Raw genomic sequence first — 13,512 nt, 5'->3', positions numbered from 1 at the left:
TTGGGGATGACAAATAAAATTTAGGCATTTTTATGTTACAAGATTCCAGATCTTGTTTAAATTTTTAGTTTTAGTCGTGGTTTTGTTTTTTACTCCGATATTGCTCTGATAAGTAGAGATGGGACATGAGCTCACTGTTACTGGGTGAAAACTGAAGTCCAGGTTTTCCACTGGCTTCTGTAAATGCCCCAAAGGGGGTTCCTTGTGACTACTGTCCAGGAATGGTGTTGTGGGTCTCCTTCAGTCTTCCTTGTCCAGTGGGCGATAGTTTCAGCCCTGAAACCACACTAAGCTTCTTCTGATACAATCCGGTGGGGAGGGGAGAGGTGCCTATCCACTTCCTAGCCTGCAGTGGGGAGACCTGCATTTATCATGTGGTCTCCAATCCCACAGCAGATTGAAAAACTGGTATAATTAAGGAGGGTGTAGTACAGACTCCAGTCCCCAATTAGAATTTTCTGACACCAGCCTACAGGGTGGGGGGGGGGGGGTATTGCAAGCCTGCTACAACCTTTGCTGGCACAAAAGGAATGGAGGCATGTTTTATCTGGGACACCTGGTTTAAGCATTTCTTTGCAGCCTCTCTCTCCTTGTCCTGTGGCTTTTGCTGAGTGTGTACAGTTTACTGTTTCTAGGTCACAGGATTTTTGCTATTTTTTCATATGGTTTATTGTTTTTTCAGCTCTAGTGTGTCTTACTCTTTCCAGTTTTTAAGTATATTTTATGTTTACTTAATATTTAATATTCAAGGTTTATTTTTTTATATAATTAGGAAAAAACAGGACAAAGTCCATCTCTCCATCCTGAAAGAGGAAGTGCTTTTTTTCAACTAAGTTTGACTCAAAAGAAACAGTATCTGAGTAAAGAAAGTGATGGATTCTAATCAGAAGAGCAAAATCTGTCCACACTGCTGTGCACATTTATAGTTTGGGGATAAGGAATTTTTACGTCATTCCTGAGTCTACATAAGAAAAACATGAATACAAAACATCAGTGAGGAGAAAGTTCTTCACCAGACATTGAGGCATATTACAAAACTGACACTGATCAAACAAATAAGGTTTCAGCATAGCAACTAACAAACAGATCAACTTAGCATCACTAAGTTGTCGTAAAAATTTTCCAATGTTTGTAAGAATTTACACATAATAGAATCCACTTCATCAGAGAGCAACATATTATGTTTTAAACTCTCAATTGTCTAATAACTTAAGAAGCCTGTCTCATTTTATATGAAGATTTAAAGCACGCCTAGAGACGTTAAAATGCTTAGCTATAATAAAAAAATAAATAAAACAACACTATTTGAAGAAAGTCAATGTAACTACACATGTCTAACTTAGTGGAAAAGAAAACATTCTTGGTTAAGTGTATAAACACAGAGGTTTATAAAAGTGTACAAGGGTATCATTGTGTGAAAGGAGGTGGGGAAACTGTAAGAGCCAGAGGTACAAGAAGTTTGTTGTGGGAGTGTGTCTCCTAGAAATGTCAGAAGCTATCCTCAGAGTCTCAGCAACACGGTTACCTGAACAAGCCCTGGACTGAGCAGATTATACTCATGTTCTTAGGAATGCACACACACACACACACACACACACACACACACACACCACACGCACGCACGCACGCACGCACGCACACATGCACATGCGTGTTTTTATATGTATAACAACAGTTAAAGACAAAGAGGTCATGAATTTTGGAGAGATGGGAGGGAGGAAAGAAAAGGGAGAAATGATGTAATAATATTCCAATTTTAAAAGATAAAATATTATTAAAATAAATAATATTGATGTATTGATGGTTTAAAAAGTATACATATTAGAAGCTGGAAGATGGTTCAGTGACAGTCAAGAATACATACACATTGCTTTTGCAGAGTACTTGAGTTTAGTTCTGAATACCCATGACCTGCTGTTCACAACTGCCTGTGACTTCAGGGTCAGAGGATTCAAAGCTGCCTTCTGGTCTCCACTGCACATGCAGTCACATGCATGCACCCTCACACAGACATGTTCCCCTAATTAAAAATAAAAACTATCCTTTTTAAAAGTGTATATATATATTTGATGGCACAAAATATTTTTTAAGATTTATTTATCTATTATGTATACAGTGATATGCCTGCATGTTTGCCTGCATGCCAGAAGAGGGCACAGATCTCATTACAGATGGTTGTGAACTACCATGAGGTTGCTGGGAATTGAACTCAAGACCTCTGGAAGAGCAGCTAGTGCTCTTAACCTCTGAGCCTTCTCTCCAGCCCCAGTACAAAATGTGGTGATATTTTGTTTGTGCTCTAGCAAATAAAGCTTGCCTGAAGATCAGATGATGGAGCTAGCCACTAGTGAACCATAAAGGTCTGGAGGTCTGTACAGACAGGAGACAGGAAATGATATGGCTAGGCAGAGAGAGAAATATAAGGTAGGTGGAGATAGGATCTTGTGTAGCACAAATCTCTAAAGTTCTTATTAATAAAGACAAACCTGAAGCCAGGTATTGGGGCGTTCACTGGAAGATCAGAGAAGTAGAACTAGCTACAGCCACCTCACCTTGCCAGTTCCTCAGCTGATCCTGTTTCCACAGATTGGAAGCCTCTGAGTCCTCATCAAAATGGATCTCAGCTGAACTGCTGCTCAAAAGCCTAAACCTTAACAAAACTCTAGTTCCTGGTTTCACGTCTTATATACCTTTCTGCTTCCTGCCATCACTTCCTAGGATTAAAGGCGTGTGTCGCCATGCCTGGCTGTTTCTAGTGTAGCTTTGAACTCATAGAGATCCAGATAGATCTCTGACTTCAGAATGATAGGATTAAAGGTGTGTGTGTCACCATTTTCTGACCTCTATGTCTGTCTAGTGGCTGTTCTGTTATCTGACCCCAGATAAGTTTATTAGGGTGTACTATATATTGGGGAACACAATATCACCACAATCTCACCCTTTTTGGTCTGAGGAATCATGGAGGTAAGAAGTGACTTTGGCTGCACCTTTACTTCTCTGATTTTTCAACATTCACCCCAATATCTGACTCCAGATTTTTTTATTAAGACCAATTAGAACTCATGATATTTTTCAAGATTTATTTTATTTTAGATTGCATGTATATATGTGGGCATAAGTGCAGATACCCACAGAGACCAGAGGTGTTGGATCCCCCAGAGCTGGACGTACAGGTGATTGTGAACCTACCAATATGGGCACTGGGGACTGAACTTGGGTCCTTTAAAGGAGCAGTTGTACTTAACTGCTGAGCAATCTCTCCAGCCCTATTATGAAATATTTAAAAAATTATATAACAAAAGCATCATTACAAAGTCAATAAACAAATACATTTAGAAGAAATTTAGGTGCCACAATAATTTAGATGGCAAAAGTTAATACCAGCAATACAATAAAAACTTGTAAATTGTTGAAAGGCAAATAACCATGTAGAAAATTGGAAAATGGGAATAAGAAGGTAACTCAGAGGAATGAAAATTGATGTCCAACATATTTAAGAATTTTCAAACTCACTAGGGCTCAATAACTAGGAACTAAACCAACAACAACAAAATCAGTTGATATTCACTAAACCCATTAAAATTCTAGGGTGTTATTACCTATTTGTTTGAGATGGGGGACCAAAAGCACATGCGCAGTATTGGTCAGGGAGGTAGATGTGGTAGGCTTTTGGGGAAAGCTCTGTAAATGGCATCAATTTAAGACAGTTTAAATGGTGACTGTAGAGAGGGCTCAGGGATTCGAAGCACATGATGCTTTTGCAGAGGATCTAAGTTCAGTTCTCAGCACTCACACCAGGCAGCTTACAATATAGCTACAGAAGGTCTGATACCTCTGGCCTCCATGAGCATCTGCACTCATGTACACATACCTCCACATCAACACACATTCATACACAGAATTTAAAATAACAACAAAAATTTAAATGTAAATGTATCCCTGTAGCCCACCATTCTGTATATGAGAGTATATCTCTGGTAAGCAATACCACTGGCATGTAAGAAAGTATTGGTATTGACAGCACCATTATTTTCAGTGCCAGAAAAACTAGAAACATCTTGATGCCTTTAACCAAGGGTGTTCAACAGGAGGATGAGCTGCGTTCACCCAAGCCATGTTTTAGCACACTGTTACACTACCATTTGAAATGAGTTAGAGATAAACCACTTGTATTGCAGAAGTGATGTATGTGTCTTTATCCTGTGAATCAATGACCGGTGTCCATATTGTTCATATCAACATCTGTATGGGATTACGTGAACACAGAACAAATATGGAATGTTATATTCTAAGTTACATTATGGAATGAGGATATGAATCATGATAGGAAGATCAATAGAACCAAGCAAAATAACTGGGGGGAAAAAGTGTTCCTAACATGCATGATGATAGAATCATGCACATAGTTGTACAACACAATGTGTGTGCATGTGTCTGTTGTGTATTTGAAGATGTTTAAAATTTAAATATATATCTTAACTCACCACAAAATACAAACACACCTATAGTCCAAAACACCAACTTCTTCCATGCCAAAACCAATGCTGATTCTTCATATGGAACCAAAACCAAATGACTTGAGAGACACTTGAGACTACGGTGCATAAAAGTCTGTGACTGGAGATAATAATGGCTGCCAGCAGTGAGAAGGTAGGAAAGCTCTCCCAAGTGAGTTGCTGCTATGACACAATGTCATGGCTCCCAACTTGTTCACAAAGCTACTCTAGGGTTTCACAGTGAACCCTGGAGCAGCACCAGAAATTTTGAAGAGAAAAGAAGACACATTTGGTGTTTAGTGATGCCTTGGTAACTGCCAGCCTGAAGTAAAGTACATTTTCAGATAAGACTGAGCATGTTTGGGTGTATAGGTGTAAACAGAAGTAGAGCCCGGGCTTGCCTTGAACTTCTGTACATTGAAGTGTTTCTGCTACACTCATTTCAGTGGCATGCTACCACTGTGGGATTAGATTTTGGTACTTGCTTCACTGTGGGACAAGAAACGAGGCTGCTGGTGGTGGGTGCAGGATTGACTCCAGGGCTTGAGAGGCTTTATGGTGACCCACAAATACACACATTCAAAGAAGAGATAAATATGATTATGAAGGGGTAAAATGCATTTTTCTTTACATTTATATGCCTAAGTTATAAATGACGTGGCCAGCAATTTGGACTCAACTACTTAATAAATGGAGTAGTTAGACATTTTGTTTAGACTAGACTCTTATGAGGACAATCCCTGAGCAGCTAAGAGAGCCGAGAATAACATTTGCTAAAGAATGCCACAAACTAAGCCATTGACTGAGGGGTAGAGACCCATGCAGACTCCCATAGGGATGGAGGCAATGGTTATAGCTTCTACAGAAACAGCTATGTGGGTCTGTGACTGATGGCCTTTGGCCAGTGATGTATTTCTTCCTCTATTATGCATAAAACAAATGAAAATCCTACAAATGCCACTGACACCTGTATTCCTATTGACCACAGTAGCTAATTGATATTCCACCCACTGCCTCCATGACAACCTGCAGGGATGAAAGACATCAGAACAATTACAAATCAATTACTATTACACTGGGGCTTCCCAGAGCCATAAATCGGAGAGCTGCTTTGCCAGGAGACAAAGTAAGTTTGACAAGTTTCTTAATATTCAGAAGCCAGCCATCAGATAGAGTCAGAATTTGCACATTCTAGTGTTGATTACTTCCTTCATGTGTTTTGTGATGGGAATAGTCAAATACAAAGGCCACTTGTGGTAACTTATTATATTATCATTAAATAAATCACATTAGGATCATCTGTCCCACGGCATTCGTCATTCCTAGGCCAGAGACTGGCAGGTTTGCGAGGATTTCCATGCATCTTTCATGGAGATGCCCCTGAACCAATTTCAAAATGTGAAGCTTCCCTGGGTCAGTTAAGAGCATTTCTGGATGCCACGCTTATGTGGAGTCTCCATTCCCTTCTTAGGAATGCCAATGTGCTCATCCAACTCCTCATCATCCAATTATCTCACTGCCAGCCAGGCACCCTAGGGCAGTGCAGTTTGCCAAGTGTTATGCCAGGCTATTATGGGTAGCTATGAACACGGTACAAAGTGACAAAAAGCTGTGGCATTTGAAACACTCTCAGCTGCCAACTCAAGGAGTATTGCTATAGTCTTGGTCATTAGGCCTCACATCTTCCTTAGTACTTCAGCATCAGTGAACTCAGAACATTAACAGCCTAGGCTTCACTCGTTCGCTGTCCCAACACCCTGTGCTGAGAAAAGCCTGTGTTTCTCTGAAGACACTTATTCTTAGCTTAGGCTCCTTGTCCTTGCCCTCCCCTTCCCTTTCTTTCCCTCTCCCTCCTCCTTCTCTTTCCTTCCCCTCCCCTCCATTCCCCTTCTCTCGCTTTCCCTCCCTTTCCTTCAGTTTTTTCTTCCCTTTATTTTATTTTTTTTCTTTTTCTGGACAGGTTCTTATATAGCTTGGGCAGGCCTTAAACTCAATATGTAGCTCAGGTTGACCTTGAACTCATGATCCTCCTGCTTCCAGGTTGCAGGTGTTGTGATTTCAGGCATGTGCCACCTTATTCAGTATTCAGATTCTCATTTTCATTTCATGAATTTTAAAGCTTTCATGTTCATCATCTCCATAAAGGACTCTGCTTAGAAGGAAAACTCACAATGTAGAATCAGAATCTTCCAGGACTACCAAATAGTGTTTTGTTGCCACATTTACGCCAAGATGCCTTTGCCTAGAAACGTGAGTTTCACCATCATTCACCCCTGCCCAGCCTTAGGGTGGAAAAAACAAATGACACAAGGCAGCTGGTCAGCCTCGTTGGACATCTTGGGACAGGATGGCAAAGGAAGTTCATCTCAGTGGAAAGGGCCACCCTTAATGGAGCCCATCTGCCTCTAGACCATTGGTAGTTCTTCTCAGGGGGTTAGTAGGTCCTGAGTGTGCCAACAGCTGAAACATGCATAATTCAAAGAGGTGGTGATGGGTTTGGGCTGCCAATGGGAATCTGTTCATATGAATGGAATGCCAGAAAGTAGTAGGGGGCCAATAAGAAGGAAGAAATAGTCTTGACAGGACTGATAGCCTTAACCCAAGTCACTGGGCAACAGGGAATAAGTCAGATGTTTGCTAAAAGCCACTGGGCTTGGTGGAGTGTGGAGATGGCCTGGTGGTTTGGGAGCCACTGTTAGACAGACTGTAACTTGTATGTTTGGGTAGGCTTGATAGCCACTAACTCTTTTTCAAGGTGGCTCCCTCATGCTTCACCATGATCAGTCTACTCCACTGAACTCATAAGTAAAAGCCAAGAGAGTTAAGTCCTTGAAAGCTCCTTCCATCCCCTTAGTTGCTACAGGCACTGTTTCCTTCACCTTCATCAAATCTGAACTCTTAGTTTGCAAAGTAGAGTTTTAAACACTTAGCCAATGGGAGAGCCAACCATCCCCACCTTGCCACTCAGACAAGTGGGCAAGCATGGAACTCTTACTAATTTTTTCTTGGTGCTTCCTCTTTTTTAATTCTCTCACATAGTACATCCCAACAACAGTTTCCTTTTCCTCCCCTCCCTCACCTACTGTTTCCCCCCAGATTCCCCCCTGACTCTGTCTTCCCTCAGAAAAGACCAGGCCCCCAGGGACATCAACCAGACACGGCAAATATAAGATCAGCCACATATTATCAAATCAAAGCTGGACGATACAACCCAGTGGGAGGAAAGGGGTCTCCTAAGTAGGTAAAAGAGTCAACAACTGCCTCTGCTCCCACTGTTAGGAATCCGACAAGAACACCAAGCTACTCAGCTATAATATATATGCAGAGGACCCCAACAGGCTCCCTGATCTTTGAGAGCCCCCGTGAGTCCTAGATAATTGGTTCTGTAGGCCCCATTCTTGTGGTGTTCCTGACCTCTATGGTTCCCCCGGTCCTTCCTCCCCATCCTCTACAGGACTCCCCAAGCCCTATCTAATGTTTGGCTATGGAGCTCTGTATCTGTTCCCATCAATTGCCAGATAGAATCTCTCTGGTCTCTTCAATGAGGATTATGCTAGATTCTAGTCCCAGACACTTCTTTTTCTTAATTATTTTTATGTTTGTGTGTATGTGTTCATGAAGATGACTGAGAAGGCTAGAAGAAGGTGCCAGACCCCCTGGAGGTAGAATTAAAAGTGGTTATGGAGCACTGATGTGGGTACCAGAACCAAATTCTAGTCTTCTGAAGGAACAGCAAATGATCCCAACCACTGAGCAATCTCAGCTGTCCCCAGTATGAAACTTTTAACTCAAGCAAGAAAAATGACAGACTGTCTACCTAAGAAGATACAAGGGGAGGAAAAGGTCCAGTGGGGTAGAAATTGTGTACACAATTGGATCTTGGGTGTTGTATTTATCAAGCTACACCAACTGCTTCATTATTGATGGGATAATGAATAGAAAGTTAAATGATGACATAAAGAAAGTTTGGAAGTGATTCAAAGCAGTAGACTTGCAGAGAAGTTCTTCTGAAGAAATGATTAACATTAACGAGAAATGAAAAAAAATTCAGGACTATCTCTCTGGAGACTGTGAATAAATCTGTGAGACTCCTCACAGGGCATCCTGAAGTCAGCACTTTAATATGCCTTAAGTGCTGTGAAGGCCAGGAGGTCATTAATCTCTGACATCATCAAGCATCATTTTATAGGACAAACCCCAAATCGCTTTGTCACTTTTGAAATAGTGCTTTCTTCATCACAAGGAAAGTGCCCTGGTCTGTATGATGCACCATGATATGCACTTAACTAATAATCTTACTGATAGCTTTGATACATTGGGTCAGAGTGCAAATAGTGTGAATATTTTCAAAGGAGGGTCAGCTCTGTCCATACTGGCACTGTCTGTGTTGCTATTAAGAATGATTTTATTGAAATGAAAATGTCTGCCTACCAGCCCCACCTCAGTTAGGATGATATAGACTTGTCTGAAGGATACAAAGACTTGTGTCGAGACCTTATTATGCATTTGTATATGCTGCCTTCATATCGCCTCTGTGAAGTGGGCATCTTCACCCTGGTCGTCTAGGCCCAGGAATGAGACCCACTAAGAGTTTAGAACTGACTGAGGCTGCATAACCATCAAACTGTAGATCCAGTGTTTGCACAAAGTAGTTTGCAAAAACAACAGGCTGGCCAACCAATAAGCAAACACGATGCCAGTTCCTCAGTCACTGTCATTAACCCCAGCTCTGATGTGATGTGTGATCCTATGCTACAGTTGAGGTAGCCCTCTTGAGCATGAGATATAGTGGAAATCCTGATCTTTATGCCTTTTGTTTCCCTAGATCACTTGATTCACCTTCTACATGTCTACATACGTATTTCATGGGAAGAGGTAAAATGTATCTCTTTGCCTCCAAGGAAATTTTGATGAGCAAAGCTTTGGACATTATCACTTATATTCTGAACAGCCAGATACGTCATTCCCAAGAAAGCTCAAGTATGTAACATTTTAAAAGTTACAAAATAGTAGCCTCTTTTCACAAAACGAAACCAGCATTTCACCCTATTCTCATGTCCTGAGGTAGTGATTGTGTCAAAAGAAGAGCAAATGAGATTGGAGTGTTACCTTGATTAAGCAAAGACAAGAGAGTTAACAAGACAATTTAAACGTCTTTCTTTCTTTCTTTCTTTCTTTCTTTCTTTCTTTCTTTCTTTCTTTCTTCCTTCCTTCCTTCCTTCCTTCCTTCCTTCTCTCTTTCTTTCTGAAAGAACAGACTTAATTTTCCTCATATAAAAACCCTATATGGTAAGTCTTCTAGGACATGTGCCCTCTGCTCTGAGACAAAGGTGTGGGTTTTCACAAGGTGGCCTGGGAATTCCTGATAGGGAGAACTGGATGATTTAGTTTTCTTAGCTGATGGATGGATAACTCTGAAGGAAGAAACAGGTCCTTTAAGAGGGAATTCTGGCTATTCAATGGTCTCACTTATCCAGAGGGCCTGATCCAGCTGGGGGCTCCACAGCCTTTGGTTCATAATTATCCAGTCTGTGGGACTAGGATCTGTCCTTAGTGCATGAGCTGGCTGTTTGAAACCTTGGGCTGACACAGGGACACTTTGCTCAGTCTGGAAGGAGGTAACAGGACATGCCTGTACTGAATCCACCAGGTTTAAATGAATCCCCAGGGGTGCCTTGGCCCTGGAGGAGATGGGAATGGAGGGGAGGGGCTGGGGGGAAGGTGGGGGTGGGGGCGGGAGTGGGGAGGACAGGGGAACCCATGGCTGATGTATAAAATTTAAAACACATAATAATAAAGAAAAATTATTTATTAAAAAAAGAGGGAATTCTGGGTAATTTCTCTCTTGCTGAGGCTTTGGGACTTGAATGAGGGTGGAACTATTTACCCTGAAACTTGGGGTAAGATTTGTTTCTTTCTTAAAAAAAAAAAAAAGAATGGCTGGGCAGTGGTGGTACACGCCTTTAATCTCAGCACTTGGGAGGCAGAGGCAGGTGGATCTTTGTGAGTTTGAGGCCAGCCTGGTCTATAGAGTGAGATCCAGGAAAGGTGCAAAGCTACACAGAGAAACCTTGTCTCAAAAAACCAAAACCAAAACCAAAACAACCAACCAACCAATCAACCAAACAAAAAAGAACGGGAGGGAGGGAGGGAGGGAGGGAGGAAGGAAGGAAGGAAGGAAGGACAGCCAGGTGGGGTAAATGGGAGAACAGGGCATAGTGTGTGAAACTAGTAGAGGATTCTTTCACACTTCTCATCCAATTGTTAACTTGTTACCAAAGCTACAAAATAAGAGAGAAAATGAATTTTTCTTATGGAAAATCATAGTGTATTGTCTGGAAAGGCACACACTGCTGATACAGGAGAAAGACTGGCCACAGGGGCAAAGCTGCAGAAGACACACTTCTAAGAACTGAGTCACTTGGTAGGGAGCAGGGATATCTCTAGGCTCCCATAGGCCACAAGTAGCCTATGTCCAAGGGGACACTGAGAGAATACCACCTGTATTCATGCCATCGTGATCCTGTGCTCTTGCTGGTCTGGGCCCTTTTGATTCTCATCTCTAGGATTTCCCCCCAGGAAATCTTAGGTTGACTCTCAATAACACCATGAAGAGCCAGAGCAGAGGGTAGAAATGGGAGCAGGTAGGATGCCTGGTGATTCCCCCACCTGAGGGTAAATAAAAATCTATATTTGTACTGCCCACACAAACAAATCAGGATGTCTTCTGTGTAAAAACAAATGACTGGGTGCTATTTCTAGACAATTAGTAAAGAAGCACACGCGAGCAGTTAGAAGAGGTTTACTGTGTTGTAAGATACAAACAGCGATCCATCCTGATACCCACTGTATTAAGGATCTTTCTAGCAACTTCACCTTAAAAGGAAAGTCAGTTTAAAAATAAACGATTCCTGCACGTGTTTCCCTCTCCCTCCAGCAAAGTTTACTTATAAGTTAAAAAGCCTTAGCTGTCCCTTTTCTCCATACATCACAGTATGCCTAAAATGATCACATCCATATAGACCTTATGTTTTTGTTCATTCATTTGTGAAACAGGGCTCACATAGTCCAGACAGGCTTCACACCCACTATGTAGATAATGATGGCTTTAACACAGAATCCATTTCCTTTTATCCCCAAGTATGAGGATTACAGGCATGTGTGGCACCATGCCTATGACTATGTTATGACTTTTCTGAAATTGATTTGTGTACACAGAGGACACTCAAATTAACAGGAATTCATTCTTTTCCAGGTTCCATCCTACATATCCTATACACCTCATCTCATTCAGGCTCAAGAGCTCTAGAGTGAAGGGAGTTTTGTTCTTATTTTGCTGATAAGAAGTGAAGGGTCGTTATGATCAACTTTTCTTGGCCATTTATTCACTTTCCTTCCAGGAACTCTTTACAAAGTGTCTACTGTGCCACCCATCATCCTTGTTGTTGAGAAGAAAACAGTAAAAATAAAGACCAAAGTCCCTACATTTCTGGCATTTACATGTCCTGGGAGACCAGAACATGAAACAAAATATAAGATATGAAATAGACAAGTAGGTAAGATATAAACTATGGTAAGTATTACCTTAGGTACAAGAAATGAATAGGAGATGGGAAGCATTAGGGATGGGATAGTTGTTAATGGATGGATAGGAAAGACAATACTGAGGCATATGGCAGGCAAAACATTCTTTAACTTCCTAGGAACTCCTATCAAAAGGATGGGGCTACTTACAGCCTTTGAATTTGGGGTGCATGTCTTCATTAACCAATAGCATTTGGCAGAATCTATGCTCTGAATAGTTTATGGGTGTATCTTTAAGAAGACTAGAAACTTCCACTTTTGTATCTTGAAGCTCTGAGGTAACATTGTGATGAGGTCGATGCTACACACCAGGAGGCCTCTGTAAAGTGAGGGAGAAAGAAAACATATTCCTCTGCACTTTGCCTGGTTTCCTGATCCAGAATCATAAGCTATAATGATAACTCCTTGGTATTTAAATCATTGATTTTTCAGAAAAGTTTCTAGTTGATTAATTTTTCTATTTGACAATTTCACAATGCATATGATATATTCAAAGTTACCCCTATCTTCCAACTCTATTAACTAATCCCATCCCTACTGGTCCCTTTCCCAGATTCATGACATGAGGGTTTGTTGTGTACCATTTAGTTTAACTAGGGCCATTTCTGTGCCCATTGAACTGGAAGTGTCCATCAGATCATAGGTAGAGTTATAGGTTGATTTAAAAGGGTTTTTATTCATTTGGTGGGGTGGGTGGGTGGGTGGTCTATGGCTCACACATGTATGGAGATCTGAGGGCAACCTGGCTTGATGCTGCCTCTCTCCTTCCCTTGTATGGGTCCTGTACATCAAACCCAGGTTGTTAGCCTTGGCAGTAAGCATGCTTATCTATTGATCATTTTTCCAGCTCAAAACCACTGATTTTTGAGGCAGTTCTTTGTACAGTGTCAGATCCACAGTACAGAGGTAGCTATGAGTAACAATATAGGAATAGTGTGAGCCACGTTTATGCTGTCTTCTTTGGTTGCTATGGCTGGACTCAAGCTCAAGTGATCCTCCAGAGGAGCTAGAAGTACAGGCACACTCTGCTGTACCTGGCTGGGAGTGAACTATTTAAGTAAAGCATTCTAGGCAGAAGAAATAGCATCCCTAGAGATCTGGAATGGACGAGGAGCCTTCAGCAAATAGCAAGGAGGCCATGTGATTAGACCAGACAGTGAAGGGGAGAGAAGTATGAGACAGGCTCAGAAATATAAAGCAGGAAGGACATCATGCATGATTTTATAAACCATCCTAAGGACTTTCATATGATTTGTAAGATGAGTGATGGCCATGGGAAAGTTAAACTCAGGGAATGACCTGGTATCACAAATACTTCCCCACTGTTCCTTAAGAAGCTGTGAGGCAGCAGAGAGTGTAAACCATTAAGAAAAGCTAACATGCACAGTGACTTTGTTAAGCCACAACTAAAGATTGCATATTAGTCACTGAG

At 41.4% G+C, this 13,512-nt stretch overlaps 1 protein-coding gene across 3 annotated transcripts in view; it reads right to left on the bottom strand.

Annotated features, from left to right (window-relative positions):
* Window positions 1-13,512, bottom strand: part of Cpne4 (copine 4) — a 477,370-nt gene that overhangs the window by 186,797 nt on the left and 277,061 nt on the right. The window lies entirely within an intron of this gene.

This window comes from Onychomys torridus, chromosome 7, assembly GCF_903995425.1.
Source record: "Onychomys torridus chromosome 7, mOncTor1.1, whole genome shotgun sequence".
Taxonomy (NCBI): Eukaryota; Metazoa; Chordata; class Mammalia; order Rodentia; family Cricetidae; genus Onychomys; species Onychomys torridus.
The sequence above is the reverse complement of the archived record's forward strand: the minus strand, read 5'-3'. Positions and strand labels throughout refer to the sequence as shown.